Source organism: Mastigoproctus giganteus, chromosome 11 (assembly GCF_048544385.1).
Source record: "Mastigoproctus giganteus isolate SK-2022 chromosome 11, ASM4854438v1, whole genome shotgun sequence".
Taxonomy (NCBI): Eukaryota; Metazoa; Arthropoda; class Arachnida; order Uropygi; family Thelyphonidae; genus Mastigoproctus; species Mastigoproctus giganteus.
This window is the reverse complement of record NC_143585.1, coordinates 138,087,041-138,102,624: the sequence shown is the minus strand read 5'-3', so window position 1 is coordinate 138,102,624 and position 15,584 is coordinate 138,087,041.

Sequence of the window (15,584 nt, the reverse complement as noted above, 5' to 3'; positions counted from 1 at the left end):
TCCGTCATCCCTTATCTTATGCAAAAGCCTTTTCCCAGTCCCTCACCACATAACTCTTCCAGCCCTTACTTTTTAAATTTTATTTTAAATTCATACTCCTATCTCCCTCCACCCATATCAGTTCTTCATATGTACAACCCGACTTTTGTTCCATTTCATTCATTTTATATAGAATGGCCTGCAGTCGTATTAAAGACTCTGTTAACTGCACTGCAATACTTAACTGCAACGTATTAATTGTCGGTTTGCAGGTCTGTCCTCCAGTTCCTTTATTTTTTGTTTCCATTGCCTTGGTATTGCAACTATGAGTAAACTATACACCTCGTATACCTACACATATTGTAATACCCAGCCTTATCAACTGTGTTATTGTAATCTTCCTTAACAACATCTTTCTCGATGCCATATCAATGTAATCCTTGATTCCGCATTGAGACACCAAAGAGATAACACGTCATAGGAGACCAGTATATGACCTCATATCTAAGCGTTCATTTAATTTTACAAAAATGCCTTCTCTTTGTTATTTACCCTATAATATATGGATGTGAATAACGCCAGAAAGGAAACAATGACGCCAGCCCTGATAAAACACTCTGCACGGTTTTTGATGTTTGTAAACTAATAGATGTGTTTAACTCAGTTTTCTTAAGCCGATTTCAGAAACGTTATTCTTTTTTTCTATCTCGTACAGTGTTTTCACAAATCGCTTAAGTTGATATCTTGAGTTGTATTATTGAATGTATTAAATTAGGAGTAAATTCTGGGAATATGTAAACTAAATCTTTACAACACTGCCCCCAGTCTTTTGTTTCTTGAGAACTCCATGCAGCAGTGTTTATCAGTGTGAGTTCAGTTTATTTTTAAGGTTATCGTGTAAAACTTGTGCTGAAAAGTGAGTAAAATGTCTTCACTCAAGTGTTTGAACAATCCAACCTTATTTTGTTATATTTGTAGAAGTTATGTAGTCCTCAAGCAATGACAAGATACTACAGAATTTATAAAAAATATTGTTCTTATTTTGGAGTGAAAATCGATGACCAAGATAAACAATGGGCTTCACGTGAAGTTTTCCGAACCTTCATTAAAGCATTAAGTTAGCGGAAAAATGGTAAAAAAAGAAGGATAATACCATTTGCAATTCCATTTGGCAGAAGCCTACACTTTTGCTTAGTTAATGCAAAGGGATACATAGTATTTGAGGGTGAGGCACCACTGGTGGTTTTCCACAACTGTGCGAAGAATAAGAAGGGCATTATGTATCCTAATATTCCATCTTCCATTAGACCAGTCCCACATGGAGATAACATGCAAATTCAAGCCGTCCACTTATAACGGAGAATATAGCAGCAGAGAGTGCTGAAAGTGAGGCTTCTGAATATGAAATTGAAGTCTACATAGCTGAAGACATTGATTACAGTCGTCAACTGTTTTCATAGCATCAGCTCATTGATCTAGTAAGAGATTTAAATTTACCAAAGGAAGCTACAGAACTCCTTGGTTCTAGACTTAAGTTTAAAAAAATCTACTAGCACATGGAACGTTTTTCACATGGTACAGACACAGAGAACGAGAACAAGACCCCTACTTTTCTGAGGACAATACTATTGCTTTTAGCAGTAATATAAATGACTTAATGAATTATTTAGGAAATAGTTACAATCCTACACAGTGGAGACTTTGCCCCATCAAATTCTCAGACTCAAAGGCGTGTTGCTCTACAATGGAAATAAATATGAGTCAATTCCAGTAGCTCACTCTGCGCATTTGAAAGAAACATGAGAACTTGAAGAGGTTGTTGATAAATATTAAGTATGAAGAAGTTGGTTGGTCTGTGCTGATTTTAAAGTGATAGGTATGTTACTTGGGCAGCAATCTGGCTTCACAAAATTCCATGCTTTTTGTTTGAGTGGGATCGTCGGGTAAAGAGTAAAAGAGGATGTCAAGGTCTGGCCAAAGAGAGACAGTTTGTTGCCTGGATCAAAGAACATAGTTCATAAACCACAGGCGAATCTCAAAACTGTTTCTTGCACATAAAACTGAGTTTGATGAAACAGTTTGAACGTTTCAACCTTTGTACTAAATTCCTATCGATCATCCAAGAGAAGTTAAAACAAGTTATTTTTGTCGGACCTCAAATTCACAAACTAATGAAGGGACCGAAATTTTGAAGGAACAATGAATAAAAGAGAAAAACAGGTATAGATTAGGTACAGGTTTGTTGCTGAGAACTTCGTAGGTAACAATATGGATCCAGAGCACAAGAATATAGTTGAAAATACGTTGGCATACTTCAAAAAGCTGGGCTGCAACATGAATGTCAAGGTATATTTTTTACACTCCCACATCCACTACCTCCAGGAAAATCTAAGAAGTATTAGCGAAGAACGGTGTGAGAGGTTTCACCAGGACATTAAAGACATGGAGATAAGGATACCAAGGGAGGTGGAATGTCATAATGATGCTGACTATTGCTGGATACTGAAGAAGGATGCTAAAGTAGAATGATCTGCAAAAAAATCAAACAAAAGAAAATTTGGCCCATCGTGGATGAGTTTCGGGCACGAAAGACAAAGCACAGACATCTCATACATTATGATTTTGAAGAAAATATATGAGAACGCTACCTCCTTTATTAGATTAGACAAAGACAGTAGCAAATTTAAAATTGAGAAAGGAGTTCGACAAGGAGACACAATATCTCCGAAGTTGTTTCTCCTGCCCTTGAAAAAGCTTTCAGAAGAATGAACTGGTGGCAGAAAGGAGTCAATGTGAATGGAGAGTACCTAAACCATTTACTTAAACGATATGCAGATGACATTATGATCAAAAGCTACAATCCCGAAGAATTAGAGGAAAATCTTAATCAGTCATGAGAGTTAGTAAGGATTTCGGACTAAAGATGAATATTGTTAAAACAAAAGTAATGATGAACAAGTATGCCACAGGAAGGGATATAATCATTGATTTGTAAATTTATAAATTGATAAATTTAAATATAATCATTGATTTGTATTTAAATATAAATTTTGCCAAAAATAAAAAAAAAAGGTTGTGAAAACAAATCAAATTTTTTTTCGTGATTTTTGAAGAAACCTGACGCAATGGAAACAAACCGAAGTCATTTTTGAAATCAGCATTAAATATAATTCAGAAACACCTTTTTTGATAAAACTTCAGTGATTATTTTTCTATATGCAGAGTAGTGTTATTCATGGGGAACGATGATAGATGCGAAAAGGCAGATGAGCTATAAAATATTACGGAATGCAAGAGATGAACTAGTTTATGTACTCTGTTGTTACTAAATAAACATGGCATGAACATACTACGATCTACTGCAGAACAGATCAAGACTAAGTTTCCTTGTTTCCTTAGTTACCTGAGAAAACTGTCAACTTCATTTTTAAGTGGTATACAGAACGATTCATTTATTTTACAAGTATCCACTATTATTTGTTCAAATTTACCAATGTGTGTTGCTTGTCTAATCTTCTATTTTGTGTCCTCTTTGTAACTTTTTTTTTGGAATGATTAAGTTTATTATTAATAATGCTCTAATAAATGCATTATTAAAGATCTGATAACCTGTTTAAGAGATATCTAAGTTACAATTAAAATGTGAATTAAGAATCACATCTATTGAAACATATGATGTGTTTATTATATGACATTTCTTTATAAGAACGTACACGTTCACTTCACATTGAGAAAGATGTCAAAGTTCTTAAGGTTGGATATTACATTAAACAAGTTATTTAATGTACGCAACACGTTTTAAATTCAGTCGAGTTAGCAAATAGTAAAAATTCATGATTTAAAACAAAAGAATCAACCCATCGACATAAACATTTGTTACAAATATTCCTAAAATGTTCTAAGTAAGAATTAATTTTGAAATGGATTAGATCTCCTGTTCCAAATTTGTAGTACTATTTCTGTCCAGGAAACTGGGGAGGAAATATCGTAAAATACCGTAATGTGCAGAGAAGAAAAATGCATGGGATACATATAAATTAATGGGTGACGTGGAAGCCTACGATAGATATAAGCTGGTCTGCAACCAAGTCACAAAGGATGTTAGGCAGGCAAAGGCAGATTATGAGAAATCTTTGGCAAAGGTTGCAAAGAAAAACAGAAAAGAGTTCTTTACGTACGTAAAATCTAGAAGGAAGGGGATGAATTAGATTGGTCCACTGGTTATCCGTAGTTCAACTATTGATGATCCTGCTCATGTGGCTAACAAACTAAATGAGTATTTTGCATCTACATTCACACGTGAGGTTATTCAGGGAGGGGGAATGCCAGAGGTGAACTAAACTCTGGCAGTGAGCTAGATGATTTTTTAAAATAACCGAGAGTAAAGTGGAGGAGAAATTATTGAGGATAAACATAAAAACGGCACTCGGGATGGATGGGATCTATGGAGTTATATTAAAGGAGGCAGCAAAGGAAGTAAGCAAACCCTTAGCCATAATAATGAGAGCTTCCTTGCACTCAGGGAAGGTACCCATGGACTGGAAATGGGCAAATGTGACCCTAATTCACAAAGGTGGATCAAAGGCTGACACAAGTAATTATAGACCAGTTAGTTTAACTTCTGTTCCAGATAAATTAATGGAGGCAGTGGTTAAGGAAGCACTGCAGGATCATCTGGACAAGACTTCAATTATAACTCAGACACAGCATGGTTTTGTTAAGGGGAAGTCTTGTCTGATCAATTTGATTGGATACTATGATGTGGTCACAAAGGAACTGGATGCAAAGAATTATTTTGATATCATATATTTGGATCTTAGAAAGACTTCCATCTGTCGTTGTGGAAGTTGACAGGTTAAATAAATTTAAGGAGGAACTGGACAGGCATTTGGAGGGAATGGTGTTATTTATTTATTTATTTATTTTTTTTTGGCTGATGCTGCATTAGCTCATACACTTGCTTTCTTGCATCACATGCAACTACTACTACTACTACTACTTTTAATACTGTTGCACATGGAAGACTGCTGCACAAATTGGAGTAGTGTGGCATTGGAGGCAAATTGATGCTATGGATAAAGAGATGGTTGAATGGAGAAGACAGAATGGTAATCGATGGACACTGCTCTTTGTAGATTAAATGTTATTAGTGGAGTCCCCCAGGGTTCAGTGTTGGGTCCATTGTTGTTTTCTGTATTTATAAATGATACTGATAATGGTATATCAGGCTTAATGTGCAATTTGCAGACGATACAAAGGTTGGCAGGGTTGTTAAGGACACTACTGACAGTACGCTGCTCCAACAGGATCTAGAAAAGTTGAGCAGTGGGCTGAGAGGTGGTAAATGAAGTTTAACATTGACAAATGTAAAGTACAAATGTAATGTTGCGCATGGAAGACTACTGTACAAATTGGAGCAGAATGGTATTAAGGGTAAGTTGCTACAATGGATAAAAGGATGGTTAAGTGGGAGAAGACAGAGGGTGGTAATCAATGGGTGCTGCTCTTCGTGGACTAATGTTATTAGTGGAGTCCCACAGGGTTCGGTGTTGGGTCCACTGTTGTGTTGTGTATTTATCAATGATATTGATGAAGGTATATCAGGCTTAATGTCGAAGTTTGCAGATGACACAAAGGTTGGCAGGGTTGTTAATGACAGTAATGGCAGTGTGCTACTGCAACAGGATCTAGATAATTTGGGCAGATGGGCTAAGAAGTGGCAACTGAAGTTCAACCTTGACAAATGCAAAGTACTGCATATGGGTAGAAGTAACCCCAGAGAAACGTACCAACTGTGTGGTACTACACTTAAGGTGGTAGAAAATGAAAAAGACCTGGGAGTAATTGTGCAGTCAGATATGAAGTTTTCTGAGCTGTGCAGACAGGCTGCTAGGGCGGGTCATGGGGTTTTGTCAATGATATATAGGAATTTTGCTAGCAGGAAAAAGGAGGTGATTGTCCCTCTGTATAAGGCAATGGTCAGGCCACGCCTTGAGTACTGCGTACAGGTCTGGAGGCCTAATTTTAGGAAGGATGTAGATTTGCTTGAGCGTGTACAGAGAAGAGCAACACGATTGGTGAGGGGAATGAAGGGATTCTCTTACCAAGAGAGGCTTAAGTTCTGCAAATTGCAGTGGCTGGAGACTAGGCACCTGCGCGGTGATCTGATTGAGGTCTATAAGGCCTTGAATGGGTTGAGCACGCTGAATTCTGATGGGATCCTTCCACTTGTTCAGATCACCAACCTACGGGGACATAAGTTCAAATTAAGAAAGGACAGATGTAGAATAGATGTGCGGAAATTTGCCTTTAGCCAGCGGGTGGTTAATTGCTGGAACAAACTTCCATCTGTCGTTGTGGAAGTTGATAGGTTAAATAAATTTAAGGAGGAACTGGACAGGCATTTGGAGGGAATGGTGTGATTTTTTTTTTTTTTTTTTTTTTTTTGGCTGATGCTGCATAAGCTCCTACACTTGCTTTCTTGCATCATGTGCCACTACTACTACTACTACTACATATGGGAAGCAGTAAGCCAAGAGTAACATATCAACTCTGTGGTACTAAACTGACAGTGGTAGAGAACGAAAAGGACCTGGGGGTAATTGGGCAGGCAGATATGAAGTTTTCTGAGCAGTTCAGACGGTCTGCAAGAGTAGCTCATGGTGTCTTGTCAATGATATAAAGGAATTTTTCTAGCATCGATAAGGAGGCGATTATCCCCTTGTATAAGGCACTGGTCAGGCCACACCTTAAGTACTGTATACAGGTGTGGAGCTCTCATTTTAAGAAGGATGTAGAGCTGTTGGAACAAGTACAGAGAAGGGCAACAAGATTAGTGAATGGAACAAAGGGTTGCTCTTACGAAGAAAGGCCTAGGTTTTTCAAATTACAGTGTTTGGAGACTAGGCACCTGCGAGGTGATCTGATTGAGGTGCATAAAGCCTTGAATGGTTTGAGCATGTTCAATGCTGATGGGATTCTTCCTCAGAATAATCACCTGAGAGGGCATAAATTCAAATTGAGGAAAGTCAGTTGTAGGATAGATGTGCGGAAGTTTGCCTTTAGCCAGCAGGTAGTTGATTGGTGCAACAGACTTCCATCTTTTGTTGTGGAAGTTGATAACCTAAATAAATTTAAGGCTGAGCTGGACAGGTATTTAGAACGAACGGAGGGGTGAAATCGGAGGGTTTTTTTTTTTTTTTTATATTTGGCTGCTTTTAATGCTAAATCGGATTTGAACTTGGGTCCATCCGAGAGGCCAACAGAATGTAAACATTCTTTCATTTATGGCGATTTTGGTAAGGAGGGAGGAAAGGAGAGCTGCAAAATCGTAACTGGACCTGAAATTTATCCAGCGGTCAACAGAAAATAGGTTGAAAATTTGGCCTCGATGTGACTTTTCGTTCCAGATTAATACCAGAAATTCCTTCGTTTATATGAATAGATTTCTCGGTCCGGTGTGCGGCAGGAAAGGATATGATGGATCTAAAAGCTTTCCAGGGACCAAAGAAACAAGCTGAAAATGTGATATCAATTGAACTGTTTCTTATTAAGTAATGTCAAAACATCCGATAACACATTTTGATAAGGTTACAATTTGATAAGGTTATCAAATTGTAGCAGGGTGCTTAATGATTTTGTAATAACTGAGAGCAAAGTGGAGGAGAAATTGTTGAAGTTAAACACAAGAAAGGCACCTGGGGTGGATGGGATCTATCCAGTTATTTTAAAGGAGGCGGCAAAGCAACTAAGCAAACCCTTAGCCATAATTATGAAAGCATCCTTGGACTCAGGGGAGGTTCCCACGGACTGGAGATGTGCAAATGTGTCCCCAATTCCCAAAGGTGGATCGAAGGGTGACACGAGTAATTACAGACCAGTTAGTTTAACTTCTGTTCCGGGTAAAATAATGGAGTCGCTGGTTAAAGATGCATTGCAGGATCATCTAGACAAGACTGCAGCAATAATTCAAACACAGCATGGGTTTGTTAAGGGAAAGTCTTGTCTGACAAATTTGATTGGTTATTATGATGTGGCCACAAAGGAACTGGATGCAAAAAATAATTTTGATATCATATACTTGGATTTCAGGAAAGCTTTTGACACTGTTGCGCATGGAAGACTACTGTACAAATTGGAGCAGAATGGTATTAAGGGTAAGTTGCTACAATGGATAAAAGGATGGTTAAGTGGGAGAAGACAGAGGGTGGTAATCAATGGGTGCTGCTCTTCGTGGACTAATGTTATTAGTGGAGTCCCACAGGGTTCGGTGTTGGGTCCACTGTTGTGTTGTGTATTTATCAATGATATTGATGAAGGTATATCAGGCTTAATGTCGAAGTTTGCAGATGACACAAAGGTTGGCAGGGTTGTTAATGACAGTAATGGCAGTGTGCTACTGCAACAGGATCTAGATAATTTGGGCACATGGGCTAAGAAGTGGCAACTGAAGTTCAACCTTGACAAATGCAAAGTACTGCATATGGGTAGAAGTAACCCCAGAGAAACGTACCAACTGTGTGGTACTAAACTTAAGGTGGTAGAAAATGAAAAAGACCTGGGAGTAATTGTGCAGTCAGATATGAAGTTTTCTGAACAGTGCAGACAGGCTGCTAGGGCGGGTCATGGGGTTTTGTCAATGATATATAGGAATTATGCTAGTAGGGAAAAGGAGGTGATTGTCCCTCTGTATAAGGCAATGGTCAGGCCACACCTTGAGTACTGCGTACAGGTCTGGAGGCCTAATTTTAGGAAGGATGTAGATTTGCTTGAGCGTGTACAGAGAAGAGCAACACGATTGGTGAGGGGAATGAAGGGATTCTCTTACCAAGAGAGGCTTAAGTTCTGCAAATTGCAGTGGCTGGAGACTAGGCACCTGCGCGGTGATCTGATTGAGGTCTATAAGGCCTTGAATGGGTTGAGCACGCTGAATTCTGATGGGATCCTTCCACTTGTTCAGATTACCAACCTACGGGGACATAAGTTCAAATTAAGAAAGGACAGATGTAGAATAGATGTGCGGAAATTTGCCTTTAGCCAGCGGGTGGTTAATTGCTGGAACAAACTTCCATCTGTCGTTGTGGAAGTTGATAGGTTAAATAAATTTAAGGAGGAACTGGACAGGCATTTGGAGGGAATGGTGTGATTTTTTTTTTTTTTTTTTTGGCTGATGCTGCATAAGCTCCTACACTTGCTTTCTTGCATCATGTGCCACTACTACTACTACTACATTTCCATTACAAGCTAGGTAATGAACGTAGTGGGTTACATTTCGGGTATATTCCGTTATCTCTTCTCAAAATTTTTTTGAATTTTTTTATCTTTTCCTGTGACTAAATGAAAGGAAAAGTAAATATAGTTATCTTATCAGTTAATTATTAAGACCCTAATTTTACAGAACAATTAATAAAACTCTATAGTTTTCATTCTCTAAACTTGGCCGTTCAGTTCAAATCAAACTGTGCAATATTTATTGATCTTTCTCATATACGTTTAAGTCTATTTTCTCTCTGTACACACGTATCTTCACAAGTGACATTTCGTTCACGAATGCTAAGTAAGAATATACGTGAGGCTTGCACGGACTGTCTAAAGCTAACACTCTCACATTAAAGTACATTTAATGTATGGATATATATATATATATATATATATATATATATAAATTTTTTTTTTCATACAAATTCGATTGAAAATAGAAGTAATTTCTATTTGTCCAATTTTAATGAAATTTGGGATGGATGAACAAATATTTTTTATATGAACCGAACAAAAATTTCGTGAAAATTCATCCGTTGATAATCCAGTTGTTATCTGCGGACGGACATGATGAATAGGCGGTTATGCATATCTGCTAACGTGCCTAAAAAACGCATTAAAACTTAAACCAGAGGATTTAACGAAGCTTACCTCATTCTTGTTGTCAGCAAAATGTTTAAAAATATCCAAAACCACTAATCGATCATCTTCTCAGTTAAATTCATTCCAATTTAGATAAAAAAAATCTAAATTTCTTAAATCTAACTGTTATAAGCAGCTTTAACCGCACGTATTTACAAAAAACTAATACATTGTGTGCAAGTCTTGCATTAAAGTTCGCCATCAACCATACAGCGTAAAAATGACAGTTTTTAAAACACAGGTGCACAAGGCAGTCAAATTTGCATGTCTACCGTAGGCTTAGAACAATAGTTTGATACATTATTAGACAGTTTTGTGGAAGAGCATAACTACCCCGCCCTCTACTTGATAAATGAAGTTATCGAAAAATAATAAATCCAGGATAAGAATACAAATAAAACCAGTAACGTATTTCTAAACACGTATAAAGTTGGTCTTTTTTTATTCAAAAATTAGATGCTTAATTAAAAATTCCAGTAAGGCTAATTACAAAATGGTCGACTTAAATAATTGCGATGTACTTAAATAATTAAATTAAATTAAAATAGCATGGCATGAGGCTACATTTTTTTTTTTTTTTTTTTTTTTTGATGATTGATTCGGTAGTTGTTGGCGCATCGGCTTCTGTGGCCATATTTCACCTCCCAAGGTTTTTGCAGTATTTTGATCCAAGCCCAAGGCGGGAATCGAACCCGCGACCTTTGGGTTGCCGGGCAGGTACTTTACCCACTCGGCTAGCCCGGTCGGCTTGAGGCTACATTTATAACACACCAGCGTTTTTTCGTAAGATTTCTTGTTCCTCAAAACTAATGAACTAAATAATACGAAATGAGACGAAAATAAGAAGAAAATTATTCAGTACGATTTATAATTCCCTTTCCTCAAAAATAATTAAATAAATAACGCCATACATATAAACTTTTCAGCTTATGATCCCTTGCAGCCATACGTTTATAATACAAGAAGTATCCGATTTATGTTGTTTGGAATTGAACCTTTTCGATATAATGTCGTTTTCAATTTTAAATTCAAATTATGAAAAACACTTACCTCCTTCTAGGCAAAAAATATTGTAAGAAACAAAAAATCTTAAGAACAAGGTATCTTGCTTGTTTTTGTGCATCGCGCCTAGCCATGCTGTTAACATTAAAGAAATGTAGGTGGTCCAGTATTTCTGGACACCTGGATTGTGAGTAGGAAAATTTGTCTGTGTCGCTGATTCAGTTACAGATTCTGGAATTGGAAATGTTGGCCTCGACGTACTACTACTAAGTAGCATGGATGGGATACTGGAATCACACGATGTCAATTGCCATGCAATTGACATCGTGGATCTACTTGAGTTCGAACTACAAAGGATGAGTGCAGGAAGGAATGAAAATGCAACGAGTACCCTGCTTAAAACAGCTCATGATCATGAGAGTGAAAGTGAAAGTCATTCTCGTAAAAGGTAACTCATATGGAAAGGCGTGACAAGATCAGTTTAAGATTTATAGGATCTTTGCGATGCTCTAATAAATAGTATCAGAAGGAGCGAAATTCTGTCCAGACTTCTGTTCGTGTTTTCATAAAACGTGTGTGTATTAAGCGCCAAAGAAACTAAGGCTATAAGGTGTCATTAGATTATATTTGTGTATTCTGTGGTCAATTTGACAGTTTTCTGGCTGGATGAAAAACCCGAGCTTACGCCATATAAACCATGCAACCCACGCCTAAGAACAACGAACTCAACCAAGTTGTGAAAAAGCCCATTAAAATTCCTCTCAGTATTGAAAGGATTCGAACCAGTAATTTTCCATTCGGTGTGGAGAGGACGGTAATTATATCCATTATTTTTCTGCCCTGTAGGATTCTGAAATCGTACATAATTTTGTACGAATCAGACAGTTTATAAATAATAAAATTTTACGTTTTTAAAAAAAAAAACTACTTTTTTAAGTATACAACAGAATACAATATATATGAATGGAAATAGGCAAGCCTACGATCTCAAGATTCATACTAAATATAATAATACAATTTCGCTGAGAAAATTGGATAAAATCAAACGGGTTTTTTGTTTTATTTTAATTTGTTCCATTTTTATTCCAATTCCAAGTTTATTCCAATTTTACTCCAACCTGTTTTATTTTATCTGTTTTTCTCAGTTATACTGTATTATTATATTTATTACAATATATATATATGTAGTTTTATTACTTTCCTGTTTAATCTTCCCTTTATAATGTATAAATGTACACGTGTAAAAACATTACAGAGTTGCGTTTCTTCTATATACGTTTTCGTTCATAGGAAAACATGTTCGATGTAAATCGGAGACTGTTAGTAAAGGACACAGTTTACTCGTAGTTGCAATGTCGAGAAAATTTGTGGAGATACTGTTGCAATATGAGAGGTTAATGCCGTTGTGTAAGGCTTGATGTGACTTTTCTTCCCAATTAGGCGAGGTTAGCCTGTGCGGACATTGCTCCTTAAAGCTCTTCAAACAGAGAAGTTTTTCCTGATTTATTTTCTGCTTTATTAGTTTAAATTGTCATATTAACTTATTTTCTAGAGTAGCTTTATATTCCTAGTTACGATACTTAGTTTAAAGTTTAACTTAGACAGAGATTTCGTAGATATTACTTAGTATCGGTAACGGTATCAAATCCACGTGTCACAAACCAAATTTTTTTTTTAACCAAATTTAGTCGATTTATTAACCAACTGTTATATCAAATTATGTTCTATAAGTAGATTATAGACCTAGTCAGGATCCTTAGTTTATTCTAAATTGAGATAGCGAGATTTGGAAGCTAATCAATACTTACGAGTCCGTAGAAATACCGTTCGTGATTTCCCGCCATTTTTACACGATAGCATAAGCTTAGTGTAGTATAGTGCATAATATAATATTGTCAATTAATCAGTAAATCTATTAATCTTGATAAACTTTATTGTCAATTAAATTGTACTTTTAACTCTATATATATATATATAACGACTAAATCTAACAAATAATTAATACATAACTATAGTGGTACACGTGATACGGAAGTTGTATAAAGGGAACTCGTAGAAAACACTAGATACCGAAAAAAATATATATATAACATAACTGTTTTGGGATATAACTTAAGGATTTAATTTTTGTTTTGAATTTTATTGAATTAAATCGGAATCATGACTCTGACCAGAGCAGCAAAGCAAAAGACTCAAGCTAATGGGAGTGCTGTGGTTCAGGGGAGAACTGAGGGGGGCAGTTGCCCTCTGAATCACAGTCTATTAAAATGCACTGTTTGCTTGATGTTTGCGGAGCAGTCGGGTACGGGACATGATACTGCCAAGGGGGATGTCTTTGTGTGTGCACGATGTAAGGAGTGCAAGGAAATCAGGCGACAACTCAGCGTTGTTATGGGCCTTTATGAGAGCTTGAAGGACAGGGTGGATGCCCTCGAAGGAAATAAATTGAGGGGCCCATCAGGCTCTCAGCTGCCCACATCAACGCCAGAGCTTGCACTTGGTCATCAGGCAACGCAGAAGCAGCCCCCTAGGCAGAATGCGCTGGTCCCACAGGAACTAGTAGTTGTTGGTGACTCTATTGTCAGGGAAACGGGGAACATCCTTTGTAAAAAGGATAGGTGGAATAGGACCAGGGTATGTCTGCCAGGGGCAAAGGTTGATGACGTTGTAGAGCGGATATCATCTTTTAAGGGCACAAAAGGTGATATAGTTGTACACGTTGGCACTAATGATATTAAGAGTAGGAGACCGGCGGAATTACTTAGCAAGTACAGGTCACTGTTGAAAAAAAGCCGTGAATTAGGGTTGAACTTGAAAGTGTCTGCAATTCTGCCCAGACACGATAGGAGGGAGTATATGATGAGAGCCTTGTCGATCAATTCGGCCCTGGAGGGATTGTGCAAGGCTCAAGGGGTAGAATTTTTTTCAGCCTGGACTGTACTTGTTAACAGGAGAGATTGCTTCTACAGGGATGGGATACACTTAAATAGAAAGGGTGCAAGAATTTTTGCTGATGCTGTCGAGGCAGTGTTAGGTGGGTCGAAAAACTGCTAGTTGGGGGGGGGATACAAGGACTAATAGATTAACAGTAGCCAGTGGCAGAGGTGGAAGTGATTCTTGCACTGCTTCTATTGAAATGAGCAGAAGTCTGAAAAACAAGATGCAGGATATTTCAGAGATTGCTGGTAGTCATTGCGGTACAAGTAAACACATGGGTTGTGTTAGGGTAGCTAAGAATAGAAACAGGTGCTTGTATACTTGCGTGTACACCAATGCTAGGAGTTTGGTAAATAAATTTGATGAATTTGAGGTATTGCTCAAAACATCAAAGGCAGATATTGTTGGGATATCAGAGACGTGGTGTCACACAGATATAAGGAATGCGGAACTGGAATTTGGGGAATACAATGTGTATAGAAAGGATAGACAGGACAGGAGGGGAGGAGGGGTTATACTATTAATTAAGAAACACATAAAGTCCAAGGAAGTGAAGCCAGTCGACATCGATGGACAGGGCAGCGTCGAGTCAGTTTGGTGTGACATAAGCATAGGGAAATCAAAATTGAGAGTAGGAGTGTGCTATAGGCCTAATGACTCTGATGAGTATAATAAGATATTGTACAGGGAAATAGAGTGGGCCAGTAAATCAGAGAGTCTTATAATGGGGGACTTTAATTTCCCAGATATTGACTAGAATTTGTGGGTTGGTCACTCGCACACTAGCAAGGCTTTTGTGGATTTATTGGATGATTGTTTTCTGCATCAGCATGTTCGTGAGGCAACAAGAGGAAGCAATACTCTTGATTTGATTATCATTAGTGATTCTTCATGCATTAAGAACCTGCAGATAAATGAACCACTAGGTGGCAGTGATCACAGTGTGTTGAAGTGGGATTTACTCAAGGAGGTAACTACCATCAGAGGTAAAGGGAAGGGTTTTTGTTTTCGTAAAGGCGACTATGATGGTCTGAGACAGTATTTAAATTCTATACAGTGGGACCAACTGATGATGTTACCAACAGCAAACTCAAAATGGGAAGCATTCAAGGAACTAATCTTGGATGCTACCAGGCTTTACATACCAACTAAGAAATATTGTTCAAGGTTTAGGCCTAAATGGTTGTCAGATGAACTAATGAGACATGTGGCAGAGAAGAAAAATGCATGGGATACATACAAATTAATGGGTGACATGGAAGCCTATGATAGATATAAGTTGGTCTGTAAGCAAGTCACAAAGGAGATTAGGCAGGCAAAGGCAGACTATGAAAAATCCTTGGCAAAGGATGCAAAGAAAAACAGAAAAGAGTTCTTTACATACTTGAACTCGAAAAGGAAAGGGATGAATCAGATTGGTCCACTGGATATTGATGGTTCAACAGTTGAGGATCCTGCTCAGGTGGCTAACAATCTAAACGAGTATTTTCATCTACATTCACGCATGAGGAGTTATTCAGGAAGGAGAATGATGTAGGTAAAGTAAACATTGGCAGTGAGCTGGATGATTTTGTAATAACTGAGAGGAAAGTGGAGGAGAGATTGTTGAGGACAAACATAAAAAAGGCACCTGGGGTGGATGGGATCTATCCAGTTATATTAAAGGAGGCAGCAAAGGAAGTAAGCAAACCCTTAGCCATAATTATGAGAGCTTCCTTGGACTCAGGGGAGGTACCTATGGACTGGAGATGTGCAAATGTGACCCC